Raw genomic sequence first — 16705 nt, forward strand, 5'->3', positions numbered from 1 at the left:
AGTGAACGTCCACGACCCTGGCCACAAAAGTTTTTGTAAATTTGACCCATTTCGTTTATGTGTTGTGGTATATATACCACGACATTTTACAGAACAAATTTTTGTATAGTAAGTAAAAGGATGATAGGGATGATGATCGCATGGGTCCTGACTCGCTAGTGAACGTCCACGACCCTGGCCACAAAAGTTTTGGAAATTGTGAACCATTTTGTTTATGTGTTGTGGTATTGATATCACGACATTTTACACCACAAATTTTTGTATAGTAAGTAAAGGGATGATAGGGATGATGATCGCATGGGTCCTGACCCGCTAGTGAACGTGCACGACCCTGGCCACAAAAGTTTTTTTTTAAATTTGAACCATTTCGTTTATGTGTTGTGGTATTGATACCACGACATTTTACAGCACAAATTTTTGTATAGTAGGTAAAGGGATGATAGGGATGATGATCCCATGGGTCCTGTCCCGCTAGTGAACGTGCACGACCCTGGCCACAAAGGTTTTTGTAAATTTGAACCATTTCGTTTATATCTTGTGGTATTGATACCATGACCTTTAGCACACAAAATATTTTATATTATGTAAATGGATGATAGGGATGATGATTGCATGGGTCATTTTGAGCGTGGAGTAAGCTTGGTGTGGGATTTTATTTTTCTACATTTTTAATTTGTAGTGCTTGCAACCCTGTGTATTATGTGGATTACCTTGAACGTCCTTAGTTTTGTGGCTAAGATGGGCGAGGTATGATATTATGCTTTATTCGTTTTTGAGAATATGATGGCCACTAGACCGAGATTAAGTTCGATCTATTCTATGTGTGATGATCACTGGAGCCAGATTAAGTTATTCGTAAATCATGTGTGTGTGTGTGTGTGTGTATGCTGTGTTAAATGGTGTTGTTATTTTTAATCTGTACTCTATGTTAAAACATATGCCATAGTCTTTCTTCCTGTCAAAAAATGGTCGTAAAAGACTACAAAAATAATATGTGTTGGTCTCCGTAATATATGTGCAAAATGAATAGCCTAAGTTGTAACTCCGGCATTGCCGGCTCCAAGCCCTGGATGAGAAAGGAGGCCCCCGTAAAAGGCCGTATAGTATTTTATAATCTCTGCTGTTAAAATAGGGAGGTCGTATCCCCCATAAACTATTACACATAGGTAAAAACAAATACAATTTTCGTAATTAACATGTTCGAAAACCTCTATATACTGAGTTTCATCCAAATCGGTTAAAAAGGCGTGTCCCACATAAATTAAAAGACGCAGGTAAAAATAATTATGATATTCATAATTAGCATGTTCGAAAACCATTATATACCAAGTTTCATCCAAAGCGGATAAAAGTGCGTATCCCACATTAACTAAAAGACCCATTTAAAAATAAATATGATATTCGTAATTAGCATGTTCGAAAACCCCTATACCGAATTTTATGCAAGTATTTTAAAATTGTTATAAAAGTGCTTATCTCACATAAACTATAAGGCCTAGATAAAATGAATATTATATTCGTAATCAGCATGTTCGAAAACCCCTATATACCGAGTTTCATCCAAATCGGTTAAAATTGTTATAATAGGGCGTATCCCACATAAACTAATATAATATTTGTAATTAGCAGGTCCAAAACAAGGATTGCAAAAGACAACAACAAGGACAACAGGTGCACGACCCTGGCCACAAAAGTTTTTGAAAATATGAACCATTTCGTTTATGTCTTTTGGTATTGATAACACAACATTTTACAGCACAAATTTTTGTATAGTAAGTAAAGGGATGATAGGGAGAATGATCGCATGGTTCCTGACCCGCTAGTGAACGTCCACGACCCTGGCCACAAAAGTTTTTGTAAATTTGAACCATTTCGTTTATGTTTTGAGGTATTGATACCACGACATTTTACACTACAAATTTTTGTACAGTAAGTAAAGGGATGACAGGGATGATGATCGCATGGGTCCTGACCCGCTAGTGAATGTCCACGACCCTGGCCACAAAAGTTTTTGTAAATTTGAACAATTTCGTTTATGTGTTGTGGTATATATACCACGACACTTTACAGAACAAATTTTTGTATAGTAAGTAAAAGGATGATAGGGATGATGATCGCATGGGTCCTGACCCGCTAGTGAACGTCCACGAACCTGGCCACAAAAGTTTTTGAAAATATGAACCATTTCCTTTATGTTTTCTGGTTATGATACCACGACATTTTACAGCACAAATTTTTGTATAGTAAGTAAGGGGATGATAGGGATGATGATCGCATGGGTTCTGACGTGCTAGTGAACGTGCACGACCCTGGCCACAATAGTTTTTGAAAATGTGAACCATTTCGTTTATGTGTTGTGCTGCTGATACGACGACATTTTACAGCCCAAATTTTTGTATAGTAAGTAAAGGGATGATAGGGATGATGATCGCATGGCTCCTGACCCGCTAGTGAATGTGCACGACTCTGGGCACAGAAGTTTCTGAAATTGTGAACCATTTCGTTTATGTCTTGTGGAATTGATACCACGACATTTTACAGCACAAATTTTTGTATAGTAAGTAAAAGGATGATAGGAATGATGATCGCATGGGTCCTGACCCGCTAGTGAACGTGCACGACCCTGGCCACAAAAGTTTTTGAAACTTTGAACCATTTCGTTTATGTCTTTTGGTATTGAAAACACAACATTTTACAGCAGAAATGTTTGTATAGTAAGTAAAGGGATGATAGGGATGATGATCGCATGGGTCCTGACCTGCTAGTGAACGTGCACGACCCTGGCCACAAAAGTTTTTTTTTATATTTGAACCATTTCGTTTATGTGTTGTGGTATTGATACCACGACATTTTACACTACAAATTTTTGTATAGTAAGTAAAGGGATGATAGGGATGATGATCCCATGGGTCCTGACCCGCTAGTGAACGTGCACGACCCTGGCCACAATAGTTTTTGAAAATGTGAACCATTTCGTTTATGTGTTGTGCTGTTGATACGACGACATTTTACAGCCCAAATTTTTGTATAGTAAGTAAAGGGATGATAGGGATGATGATCGCATGGCTCCTGACCCGCTAGTGAATGTGCACGACTCTGGGCACAGAAGTTTCTGAAAATGTGAACCATTTCGTTTATGTCTTGTGGAATTGATACCACGACATTTTACAGCACAAATTGTTGTATAGTAAGTAAAAGGATGATAGGAATGATGATCGCATGGGTCCTGACCCGCTAGTGAATGTGCACGACCCTGGCCACAAAAGTTTTTGAAACTTTGAACCAATTCGTTTATGTCTTTTGGTATTGAAAACACAACATTTTACAGCAGAAATGTTTGTATAGTAAGTAAAGGGATGATAGGGATGATGATCGCATGGGTCCTGACCCGCTAGTGTACGTGCACGACCCTGGCCACAAAGGTTTTTGTAAATTTGAACCATTTAGTTTATGTCTTGTGGTATTGATACCATGACCTTTAGCACACAAATTTTTTTATATTATGTAAATGGATGATAGGGATGATGATTGCATGGGTCATTTTGAGCGTGGAGTAAGCTTGGTATGGGATTTTATTTTTGTACATTTTTAATTTGTAGTGCTTGCAACCCTGTGTATTATGTGGATGACCTTGAACGTCCTTAGTTTTGTGGCTAAGATGGGCGAGGTATGATATTATGCTTTATTCGTTTTTGAGAATATGATGGCCACTAGACCGAGATTAAGTTCGATCTAATCTATGTGTGATGATCACTGGAGCCAGATTAAGTTATTCGTAAATCATGTGTGTGTGTGTGTGTGTGTGCTGTGTTAAATGGTATTGTTATTTTTAATCTGTACTCTATGTTAAAACATATGCCATAGTCTTTCTTCCTGTCAAAAAATGGTCGTAAAAGACTACAAAAATAATATGTGTTGGTCTCCGTAATATATGTGCAAAATGAATAGCCTAAGTTGTAACTCCGGCATTGCCGGCTCCAAGCCCTGGATGAGAAAGGAGGCCCCCGTAAAAGGCCGTATAGTATTTTATAATCTCTGCTGTTAAAATAGGGAGGTCGTATCCCCCATAAACTATTACACATAGGTAAAAACAAATACAATTTTCGTAATTAACATGTTCGAAAACCTCTATATACTGAGTTTCATCCAAATCGGTTAAAAAGGCGTGTCCCACATAAATTAAAAGACGCAGGTAAAAATAATTATGATATTCATAATTAGCATGTTCGAAAACCATTATATACCAAGTTTCATCCAAAGCGGATAAAAGTGCGTATCCCACATTAACTAAAAGACCCATTTAAAAATAAATATGATATTCGTAATTAGCATGTTCGAAAACCCCTATACCGAATTTTATGCAAGTATTTTAAAATTGTTATAAAAGTGCTTATCTCACATAAACTATAAGGCCTAGATAAAATGAATATTATATTCGTAATCAGCATGTTCGAAAACCCCTATATACCGAGTTTCATCCAAATCGGTTAAAATTGTTATAATAGGGCGTATCCCACATAAACTAATATAATATTTGTAATTAGCAGGTCCAAAACAAGGATTGCAAAAGACAACAACAAGGACAACAGGTGCACGACCCTGGCCACAAAAGTTTTTGAAAATATGAACCATTTCGTTTGTCTTTTGGTATTGATAACACAACATTTTACAGCACAAATTTTTGTATAGTAAGTAAAGGGATGATAGGGAGGATGATCGCATGGTTCCTGACCCGCTAGTGAACGTCCACGACCCTGGCCACAAAAGTTTTTGTAAATTTGAACCATTTCGTTTATGTTTTGAGGTATTGATACCACGACATTTTACACTACAAATTTTTGTACAGTAAGTAAAGGGATGACAGGGATGATGATCGCATGGGTCCTGACCCGCTAGTGAATGTCCACGACCCTGGCCACAAAAGTTTTTGTAAATTTGAACAATTTCGTTTATGTGTTGTGGTATATATACCACGACATTTTACAGAACAAATTTTTGTATAGTAAGTAAAAGGATGATAGGGATGATGATCGCATGGGTCCTGACCCGCTAGTGAACGTCCACGAACCTGGCCACAAAAGTTTTTGTAAATTTGAACCTTTTCGTTTATGTGTTGTGGTATTGATACCACGACATTTTACAGCACAAAATTTTTCTATAGTAAGTAAAGGGATGATAGGGATGATGATCGCATGCGTCCTGACCCGCTAGTGAACGTGCACGACCCTGGCCACAAACGTTTTTGTAAATTTGAACCATTTCGTTTATGTCTTGTGGTATTGATACCACGACATTTTACAGCACAAATTTTTGTATAGTAAGTAAAGGGATGATAGGGATGATGATCGCATGGGTCCTGACCCGCTAGTGAACGTGCACGACCCTGGCCACAAATGTTTTTTTTTAAATTTGAACCATTTCGTTTATGTGTTGTGGTATTGATACCACATTTTACAGTACAAATTTTTGTATAGTAAGTAAAGGGATGGTGATCGCATGGGTCCTGACCCGCTAGTGAGGGTGCACGACCCTGGCCTCAAAAGTTTTTGTAAATTTGAACTATTTCGTTTATGTTTTCTGGTTATGATACCACGACATTTTACAGCCCAAATTTTTGTATAGTAAGTAAAGGGATGATAGGGATGATGATCGCATGGCTCCTGACCCGCTAGTGAATGTGCACGACCCTGGGCAAAAAAGTTTTTGAAAATGTGAACCATTTCTTTATGTCTTGTGGAATTGATACCACGACATTTTACAGCACAAATTTTTGTATAGTAAGTAAAAGGATGATAGGGATGATGATCGCATGGGTCCTGACTCGCTAGTGAACGTCCACGACCCTGGCCACAAAAGTTTTTGTAAATTTGAACCATTTCGATTATGTTTTGTGGTATTGATACCACGACATTCTACACTACAAATTTTTGTATAGTAAGTAAAAGGATGATAGGGATGATGATCGCATGGGTCCTGACCCGCTAGTGAACGTGCACGACCCTGGCCACAAAAGTTTTTGAAAATATGAACCATTTCGTTTATGTCTTTTGGTATTGATAACACAACATTTTACAGCACAAATTTTTGTATAGTAAGTAAAGGGATGATAGGGATGATGATCGCATGGTTCCTGACCCGCTAGTGAACGTCCACGATCCTGGCCACAAAAGTTTTTGTAAATTTGAACCATTTCGTTTATGTCTTTTGGTATTGATAACACATTTTACAGCACAAATTTTTGTATAGTAAGTAAAGGGATGATAGGGATGATGATCGCATGGTTCCTGACCCGCTAGTGAACGTGCACGACCCTGGCCACAAAAGTTTTGGAAATTGTGAACCATTTTGTTTGTGTTGTGGTATTGATATCACGACACTTTTCCGCACAAATTTTTGTATAGTAAGTAAAGGGATGATAGGGATGATGATCGCATGGGTTCTGACCCGCTAGTGAACGTGCACGACCCTGGCCACAAATGTTTTTGTAAATTTGAACCATTTCGTTTGTGTGTTGTGGTATTGATACCACATTTTACAGTACAAATTTTTGTATAGTAAGTAAAAGGATGATGATCGCATGGGTCCTGACCCGCTAGTGAGCGTGCACGACCCTGGCCACAAAAGTTTTTGAAAATATGAACCATTTCCTTTATGTTTTCTGGTTATGATACCACGACATTTTACAGCACAAATTTTTGTATAGTAAGTAAGGGGATGATAGGGATGATGATCGCATGGGTCCTGACGCGCTAGTGAACGTGCACGACCCTGGCCACAATAGTTTTTGAAAATGTGAACCATTTCGTTTATGTGTTGTGCTGCTGATACGACGACATTTTACAGCCCAAATTTTTGTATAGTAAGTAAAGGGATGATAGGGATGATGATCGCATGGCTCCTGACCCGCTAGTGAATGTGCACGACTCTGGGCACAGAAGTTTCTGAAATTGTGAACCATTTCGTTTATGTCTTGTGGAATTGATACCACGACATTTTACAGCACAAATTTTTGTATAGTAAGTAAAAGGATGATAGGAATGATGATCGCATGGGTCCTGACCCGCTAGTGAACGTGCACGACCCTGGCCACAAAAGTTTTTGAAACTTTGAACCATTTCGTTTATGTCTTTTGGTATTGAAAACACAACATTTTACAGCAGAAATGTTTGTATAGTAAGTAAAGGGATGATAGGGATGATGATCGCATGGGTCCTGACCTGCTAGTGAACGTGCACGACCCTGGCCACAAAAGTTTTTTTTAAATTTGAACCATTTCGTTTATGTGTTGTGGTATTGATACCACGACATTTTACACTACAAATTTTTGTATAGTAAGTAAAGGGATGATAGGGATGATGATCCTATGGGTCCTGACCCGCTAGTGAACGTGCACGACCCTGGCCACAATAGTTTTTGAAAATGTGAACCATTTCGTTTATGTGTTGTGCTGTTGATACGACGACATTTTACAGCCCAAATTTTTGTATAGTAAGTAAAGGGATGATAGGGATGATGATCGCATGGCTCCTGACCCGCTAGTGAATGTGCACGACTCTGGGCACAGAAGTTTCTGAAAATGTGAACCATTTCGTTTATGTCTTGTGGAATTGATACCACGACATTTTACAGCACAAATTTTTGTATAGTAAGTAAAAGGATGATAGGAATGATGATCGCATGGGTCCTGACCCGCTAGTGAATGTGCACGACCCTGGCCACAAAAGTTTTTGAAACTTTGAACCAATTCGTTTATGTCTTTTGGTATTGAAAACACAACATTTTACAGCAGAAATGTTTGTATAGTAAGTAAAGGGATGATAGGGATGATGATCGCATGGGTCCTGACCCGCTAGTGTACGTGCACGACCCTGGCCACAAAGGTTTTTGTAAATTTGAACCATTTAGTTTATGTCTTGTGGTATTGATACCATGACCTTTAGCACACAAAATTTTTTATATTATGTAAATGGATGATAGGGATGATGATTCCATGGGTCATTTTGAGCGTGGAGTAAGCTTGGTATGGGATTTTATTTTTCTACATTTTTAATTTGTAGTTCTTGCAACCCTGTGTATTATGTGGATGACCTTGAACGTCCTTAGTTTTGTGGCTAAGATGGGCGAGGTATGATATTATGCTTTATTCGTTTTTGAGAATATGATGGCCACTAGACCGAGATTAAGTTCGATCTAATCTATGTGTGATGATCACTGGAGCCAGATTAAGTTATTCGTAAATCATGTGTGTGTGTGTGTGTGTGTGTGTGCTGTGTTAAATGGTATTGTTATTTTTAATCTGTACTCTATGTTAAAACATATGCCATAGTCTTTCTTCCTGTCAAAAAATGGTCGTAAAAGACTACGAAAATAATGTGTTGGTCTCCGTAATATATGTGCAAAATGAATAGCCTAAGTTGTAACTCCGGCATTGCCGGCTCCAAGCCCTGGATGAGAAAGGAGGCCCCCGTAAAAGGCCGTATAGTATTTTATAATTTCTGCTGTTAAAATAGGGAGGTCGTATCCCCCATAAACTATTACACATAGGTAAAAACAAATACAATTTTCGTAATCAACATGTTCGAAAACCTCTATATACTGAGTTTCATCCAAATCTGTTAAAAAGGCGTGTCCCACATAAATTAAAAGACGCAGGTAAAAATAATTATGATATTCATAATTAGCATGTTCGAAAACCATTATATACCAAGTTTCATCCAAAGCGGATAAAAGTGCGTATCTCACATTAACTAAAAGACCCATTTAAAAATAAATATGATATTGGTAATTAGCATGTTCGAAAACCCCTATACCGAATTTTATGCAAGTATTTTAAAATTGTTATAAAAGTGCTTATCTCACATAAACTATAAGGCCTAGATAAAATGAATATTATATTCGTAATCAGCATGTTCGAAAACCCCTATATACCGAGTTTCATCCAAATCGGTTAAAATTGTTATAATAGGGCGTATCCCACATAAACTAATATAATATTTGTAATTAGCAGGTCCAAAACAAGGATTGCAAAAGACAACAACAAGGACTCTGCTTCGATGTTAAATAGGGTTGTAAAAACAGTGCTTGTAGTCTTTGGTAATAGGGGCTTTAAAAAGGCCACAGTCTTTTATATTTTCTGCTTGAAAAAAAGAACGAATACACACCTGCTATGGGTTCGTAATCTGTGTTATGTTAAATATGACTTGCGAAAAAGGTACCGTACCATAAAAGCGAACGAGTATACCCATATATACTAAACATGGGTTTAAAGGTTACTGTGTTTTAACACGTGTTCGTACTCTTTAGTCTCTGCTATTCTATATAATGTTGGAATTTGTATTATATGGAATAATCTCTGGTATATTAAATAGAGATTGAAAAAGACAACGAGAACACCCTCATTATTCTTTGTTATGTAAGTGGCCTTTGTTATGTTACATAAGGGAAAAGAAAAGGTTGTCATACTCTTTTATCAGCTCTGCTATGTTACATATGGGTTGAAAAATAAGCCATAGTCTTTTATTAGCTCTGCTATATTACATAGGGGTGTTGCGAAAGGAAGTTGTAAAAGAGAACGAGTACACCCCCATTAGTTTCCGCTATGCTTGTATACTTTCCTGTGTAATTCCTACTATGTTACATAACGGGTCGTAAAAGAGAACGAATACGCCCCAAAAAGGGGTCATAAAAGAGAAAGAATACACCCCAAAAAAGGTGTCATAAAAGAGAACGAGTTTCCGGAGTGTTCAATTTTCCATAGCTGGGCGATAGACGTGACACGGCATATCGTGCGACAATAAAAAAAATCGACTCCTCTGCATCAGACGGAACCTGAGAGAACAGTAAAATTCATCACAAAGTTAGCCCAAGTGGTGGTAATACTACTAACGTTAATACTGTCGGAGAGGGAAATCTGTCTTGTAAGGTGGCTCTAATAACAGACGGATGGTACTAGTTTTATAAGAGCGGCACGATTCCTTAGCCTTGTCTTAGTCAATCATAACAGTCGATTTTCTTTACGATTTAAGTCTTACACGGCCATAGTGCGATAACTTATCCTGCTGCTGCTTGCTTTCATAGAGTCCTACCCCTCTTGTACGCTGTAGACGATAATTCTTCCATGGTCGCGTGGACTGCAGCTTGCCGCTCTCGTCCGTGCGGCACTTGCATTATAAAACAGAAAAGTTAAAAATAAGGATGCCCCTTAGAAAAGCCCGCGTCCTGACAGAGTAAGGCATCAGTCATCTATCTACATGCCTCTCCCCACATGCAGTTAGTACACTAAAGCATCTCTCCTCGGGATGTGTATATCGCGGTTTCTATCTATACGGAGGCATTTACACGCGTATCTGTATATAGTGTAAGTAGAAGGAAAGAAGGGTAAAATAGAAGATAGTAAAGCGCGAGAGAAGTGTTATTTTGATTTGAGAGAGGGACAAAAAACCTGAAAACCAGGGGAAAATCTATATCGGTCGTGCTGCATGCATAGCAAATTTTCATGGCAAAACCACACTTTGAAAGGTGGCAAAAATTCATATAAAATAGCTGTTACTATTTTGTAAATTAGTCACCTATTTTTAAATTAATATGCTAAAATGTCTGTAAGTTGGGGAATGTTATGTTAGTACGGGATTCTGTTATTTTTTAACATGCACATGCAAATCTGGTCGTCTTCTCGATCCGGTCGTCATCTGGCTGCAGAATGTTTTTTATTCTGCGTTGGCTCCTCTAATACGTTACAGGGAAGGTATGTATAGCAGCCCATCTGTTGTCAATATTAGGTTTATAGACTACGGGAAAATTTTGGTTGTAGCATCTTGTATTGCTTTAGTCAGGCGTTGCTGGTTGGTCGGTTCTACTGTTATTGTTAGTACTGTTGTGGTCCGTTTGATGATCTTATTGGTTAATATGTGCATGGCGTCATCGATCCATTCTTGAAGTGTTTCTACAGATGATTTGTAGAGTTTTTTGTGCTTTTCCTTTGCTCACTTTTTCTTCCCTTCCTGCTATTGCTCTGGTCCTTATTAGGGCCATCGTCCATTTATTCTTGGTGTGTTGAATTTGCTTCAGGTCGTTTTAGTTGGTCTATTGTAATGAGCTTAGGTATTGTAGTTCTTGTCGGTCATGGTCTTCTCGAGCAGTTGCTGCTTCCTGTCCTGTGACCGGCTTTTCTGCAGGTTGCAAAGAAGTTACTTATTGGGTTGCCACACTTATCTTCATGTTCCTTCCCACAACGATTGCACACTCTTTTGCTTTTTGTATTGCTTCTTATTGTTTCCGCACAGGTAACAATTGTAGCACGGCATTGGGCGTGGTGGTGTTCTTGATGTCTCAACTTTGTAGTGTGTGTTTCCTATTGTGATCCCGTGTGTTATCATTGGATTCACTTATGCAGCGTTTTCGGAGAAGAATCTGAGTAATAGTGTTGGTTCTTGCTGCGTTTGTATTCTTACTACGTTGGTAAAGCTGATGTTGTGCTTTCTTAACTTAGATTTGAAAAACTAAACTTCTATTGTTACAGGTACTCTTGTGAGGACACACGTGAACGTTGGTGGTTTGAGAGGTTATCATGTTGGCTTCACTCTTTTTAGTTTGGAGGTCGTCTACTTAGGATGCTGATTGGTTGTTTCCTCTTACTATGTATGGTGTCTGGACCTCACTGGTATGAACTCCATTTTTTTGTCTGCAGTTTTGCGTGTTTCAATGCGTTCTTTGTGTGTATCTTCCTGCTCCTAGGAAGGGCCGGTAGGCGGCGGTAGTCAGTGATTTTGTCTTATCTTCTTTGTTGGTTGAGTATAATTGCCCTAGCGCGAAAATATCTACCGTCGAATATACGTAAGAATAATTATCTAGCAGTCGTTGAGATGAAATCAATTTGGAACCTGTTGCTTCCCCTAATTGTGACGAATTCATCATCTGTATCCATTTTCCCTTCTATGATGTTGAGAGTTTCTGCTGTTGTGTGGGTAACATCGAGGAGCTTGATCCTTGGCACTGTTTCTTGTGATGATGGAGTGAGGGTCGGGAGTTTGCTGTTTCTTCTTCTTTTTTGTTGGTAGAATCTCTCATTACATATTCTCTTGATGTGTTCTTCACAAGTTGGGGATACATCTTCTACTGTCATGAGTCCTCACTGCAGTCTTTTGGGGCTGGGATGGGATCGCCCGCCTGTCTCCTGGTGGGTGACTTCTTCTTATTGCCTGGGGTAACAGTTTGTGGTCCTGACAAGGGCCGGTCATTAATTGAAGAACTTTTTTCATTAATTCAGTGTAAGTGCTTCTCAAATGCTATCCCAGAGAGATAACAAAGCGTTCCCGTCAGCCGACTGTTGGTAAAGACTGTTCAGCTTATATGATCAGAGCGAATCTTGGCGCACGATTGGGGGTCCAGCCGAGGGAAAGCAATGCTTATTTCCCTAGGAAGGGGTGTGTGTAAGTGTGTGTTTAGAAGCAATTTCTTTATTAGCACAACAGTCTCTTCTCTTTAATGCTGGATTATCTTAAAATATTATTCTGCTTAATGTCTCTTTTGATGGGTTTCTTCTTGTCTTCTTGCTACGTAAAACTGCTTCTTTCTTAGCACTGCATCGTTGGTAGCTTCTCGCTGGGTATCGTCTGCTTAGTTGTCACCGGTAGGTATCCACAGTCTTAAGCGCTCCATCGACGACAGCTCCATTCTCTTCCTTTTCATGCGTTCACCTTCATCCCTTCCTTCATCAATTGACTTGCATTATGATGAGACTGGAAATGCGGGCACGTAAATATGGTGACTATTTAGAAGCAGAGCTGCGAATGGTGGCTTGTGATTGGCTGAGCGAAATGATGGCTTCTGGTTGGCTGAGGGATCCTGGCTCCTGATTGGGTATTGTTGTGGCTACGAGAAATGACTTTATTGATTGTATTTTTTGTTTCTGAAAAGGGCCGACCAGATAGGGCTGAGTTCAAAAACAAAACGTGGGACTGGGGTTACGATGCATGCGAGAACGGTATTTCCGAGATTGGAATACAATAGCCTGTGTTTTCGTCGGATTTATTTTGAGGTGCCAATAGGAGCACCAATCGACAAAGGTATTAATAGCGTCTTGTAAAGTCAAGTTGAGTTTGGTGGTTTTACCACTGGCGAACAACGCAGTGTCGTCTGCATACTGAAAGAGTTTTACTGTAGCTGGAACAGCTGGAAAGTCGACAACATATAGAATGTACAGTAATGGTAACAAAGCTGATCCTTGTAGAACCCCAGGGCAGGGGATCCTTGTAGAATGAAGAAAATGGGAAATGAGGAGCTGCAATTTATATAGACGTAAGCCAGGCGACAGGTGAGAAAATTGAAAATGAAGCGAAGATATGGAAGAGGTAATCTGAGCTGTTTGAGTTTACCTTGTCAAATGCCTTTTCTAACTCAAACAGGACCAAGCAAGATGGATGTCCTGTATGAAAATGGTTGTAGATGGAATTTGTAAGGCGTAATAATTGGTCGTTGATGCTGAAGGAGGGTCTGAAACCAGCTTGTTCGAGAGGAAGATTGTTATGAAGTGCCAGATAGCAATGAAGACGTTTGACAAGGATACGCTCCAAAATTTTGCAGAAAGTTGATGTTAGCTGAATGGGCCGGTAATAGTTTACAGTGTGGGCCGGTTTGCCTGGTTTGAGAAACATAAGGGTTTTGGATGTCTTCCAGTCAGTTGGGATATAGCCGGTGCTAAGTATAAATGTATAGATGAAAGAAAGCAAATATAAGACAGTGTAGGGACTTTCTTGAACGTGCCTATATGTGATCGAGTCCATGCCTGGAGCAGTGTTGCGCCTATGAGAAGCGACGGAAGTGATGTCATAAATTTGAATTGGCTCAGTAAGAGGATTGTTCTCAGGAAGAGTGTGTTGAATATTTGGTTGTAAATGCGGAGATTCAAGATTTAGTTTGTCGACGGGATGATGACAAGGAGGCAAATCAAGTGTGAGTGGTGTAAATATGCCTTGAAGATAGTGTGCAAAAGCATTAGCCTTATCAGTATTGGTATGAAGAGGCGTATTGTTGTCTATGAGAGGGTAAGTTGTTCGTGTAGTTTGACCAGTGAGTTGCCGGAAACGCTTCCAATACTGCGTTGGATGAGAAAGAGAACCAAGATGGTTGCAAGTTTTTATCCAGCATCGTAATTTGAAAGCTCTAAGGTACTTATGAACGGTACGTTGTAGTTGTCGGTGATGATGCAAGGAGTCTAGGTTGCCAGTAGCAACGAAATCCCTATAAAACTGACGAGAACGTCTAACCAGCGGCAGATATTGAGGAGGCAAGGATGGCCGAAATATAGAAGCAATAGATTTAGGAACATATTTGTCGGTAGCGTTTTGCATGACAGTAACCAGAGAGTCGAGACAATGGTAAAGTTCTGACTTAGTAATAGGTGGCGATAGATGAGAAAGATGGTCCGTGAGATGCGATCTATATGCAATTCAATTTGCTTTATCATAGCGATAGCGGTAAGTAGTTCGGTTATGTGTATCCTGAGAAGTATTGGCTGAGCGAGTTGTAATAAGTAGTGTGATGGGAGCATGATCGCTACCAATGAGATCAAGAACCTCAACCCTGCTACGATGATATATGTTATTCGACACAATAACGATATCCGGAGTAGTCTGACTAGAAGGCCTGGTATGTTTTGGTAGTGGAAGAGTCACGCCAGTAGTATGGCTAGTGATGTAACTAAGGAACTGATCTCGCTGATTGACTGGTTGGCTATGTAAATTCACGTCTGCCATGATTATGTAGGTGCGAAAGTTATCCGAGATGCATTGGAAGAAATTAAGAGGAATATCATGGCCAGGACGGATATACACAGTAGCAACGGTCACGTAAAGTTCCTTATAGTATAAGGATGTGACAAGATGTTCAGGAAGATTTGGAAAATCTGGAGAATGACTACGGAATGGAATGGAAGGAGAAAATCCAATCGCTACTCCCCCGTTAGCTCGCCTAGCTGCTATAGTGCTATCCTGTCGTAGCAATTGAAATTGAGGTATGCGGCATGTCAGGTTGTGTGTCAGATGAGTCTCATTTAGAAGAAATGCATGGATCTTTTCTTCAAGCAAAAGCGCTTCAAAAAGCGGCTTGTGTTGTGGTAGAGAACGTATGTTCAAAAACAAGAAAGAGAGCGCCATAGCGCAATGAAGAAAGATAAGATGGCTTTCAAACTTTGGTTTCCAATACATTTGAATGATAATAGACATTATTACCAGAATATGTAGGACAGATGTTGGCGTGGAAAATTGCCTTGGCTGCATACTGAATTTGTTGAGCGATGTGGTTACGTAAGAACGGATGAATATTTTGTAAAGAGAGAGTGAGAAAAGTTAAGAGCTGATGAACAGTTACAGGCTGTTGAAGTGCGGTATTTGTAGGTGGTTGGATTTGTTCAGGTATGCGCAGTGGCACTACTGTTTCTGGTTTTGATGGCTCAGGAGCTGGTTTGGATCGGCATTTGTAACTATATGTTGGATGTGAATTTTCTTGACATGTGGAACACGTCGGAGGTGATTTTAAATTTGTACAACTGCGTGTAGGGTGTGAACCTGAACAGTAGCCACACTTAAATGGGTTTTTGCACTGAGAAGTAGAGTGCTGACCATAAACCTGACAGCGCTCACAGCGAAGAGGTAATGGGGAAGAGGTGCGAGACGGTTCTACATGATGGCGCTGTTTGTAGATATAGGCACCGCGAGTAAGCAAGTCATCCATAGTCTGCTGTGAATTGGTAAGGACACGCACCATGTATGTCGGACCATGGTCGCCTTTGATCCTGATACATTTGATGATAGTGTAGCCTTCTAATTTGAGTTCTTCAAGGACCTCATCATCACTATAACTCGGATCTACACCACGAATAACAACAGATAGAGTGGGTGATTTTTTCAGTGGTGGTGGCTATTTGGTGCATTGGTCACTGAGCTTGGTCATGGTAGATTTTACTCCGAAAATTTCGAAACTGAACTTGTTCCGGATTGTACGGAGAAATTCCGGATCAGGTGTTTTGATTATCATCCCGTTCCTGGTCTTTATGATCTGAGTGATATTGGCACGAGGCATGTAGTTAGTGATCTGAACAAAAAGAAGTTTCGTATTAGTGAATTTCGGATCAAAGTTTTGAAGTAAATAAGAATAGATAGCTGGTCGATCCGGTGGAGATTAGGAAATTGGTTATTGTCGTGAACGTCAATATTCATTGAAGATTCGGAATTAGCGTCACTGATCTTATGCTGTCTTTTAGCAGGCGGAAGTTTTGTTGATGCCACTGGGGAACGGGAGCGAGCTAAAGAACACTGGCTGGCAGAAATCCGCTCCGATGAATGACATCTCCGTCTTACCGATGTCCCGGAAGAGCAGGAGGGTTGCGGTACAACTGGTAGTAAACCAGAGTGTTGGCCACTCACAGGTTGAGATGCCATAAGGCACGTCTGAGCTCGTGATAATCTCCGTCCTGTAGTATGTTGAAGTGCAAATGATGATGAAGAAGAAGAAATGATGTATGAATGCTGAAGCTAAGCTTCCAAAAATTATGTACACTGGTGTGCACGGTAGGGCAGTCTCCACTTGGGTGAAACCATTAGTCTCTCTCACTCTCTCGCCCATAACTAAGACTTGCAGTAGGGGAGATATGTATGTTCTACCCCACTTTCCCCCTCTACCCCCTAACTGTCAAAAAAATTATGAAGCC

This window comes from Thermobia domestica, chromosome 10 (assembly GCF_964235325.1).
Source record: "Thermobia domestica chromosome 10, izTheDome1.hap1.1, whole genome shotgun sequence".
NCBI lineage: Eukaryota > Metazoa > Arthropoda > Insecta > Zygentoma > Lepismatidae > Thermobia > Thermobia domestica.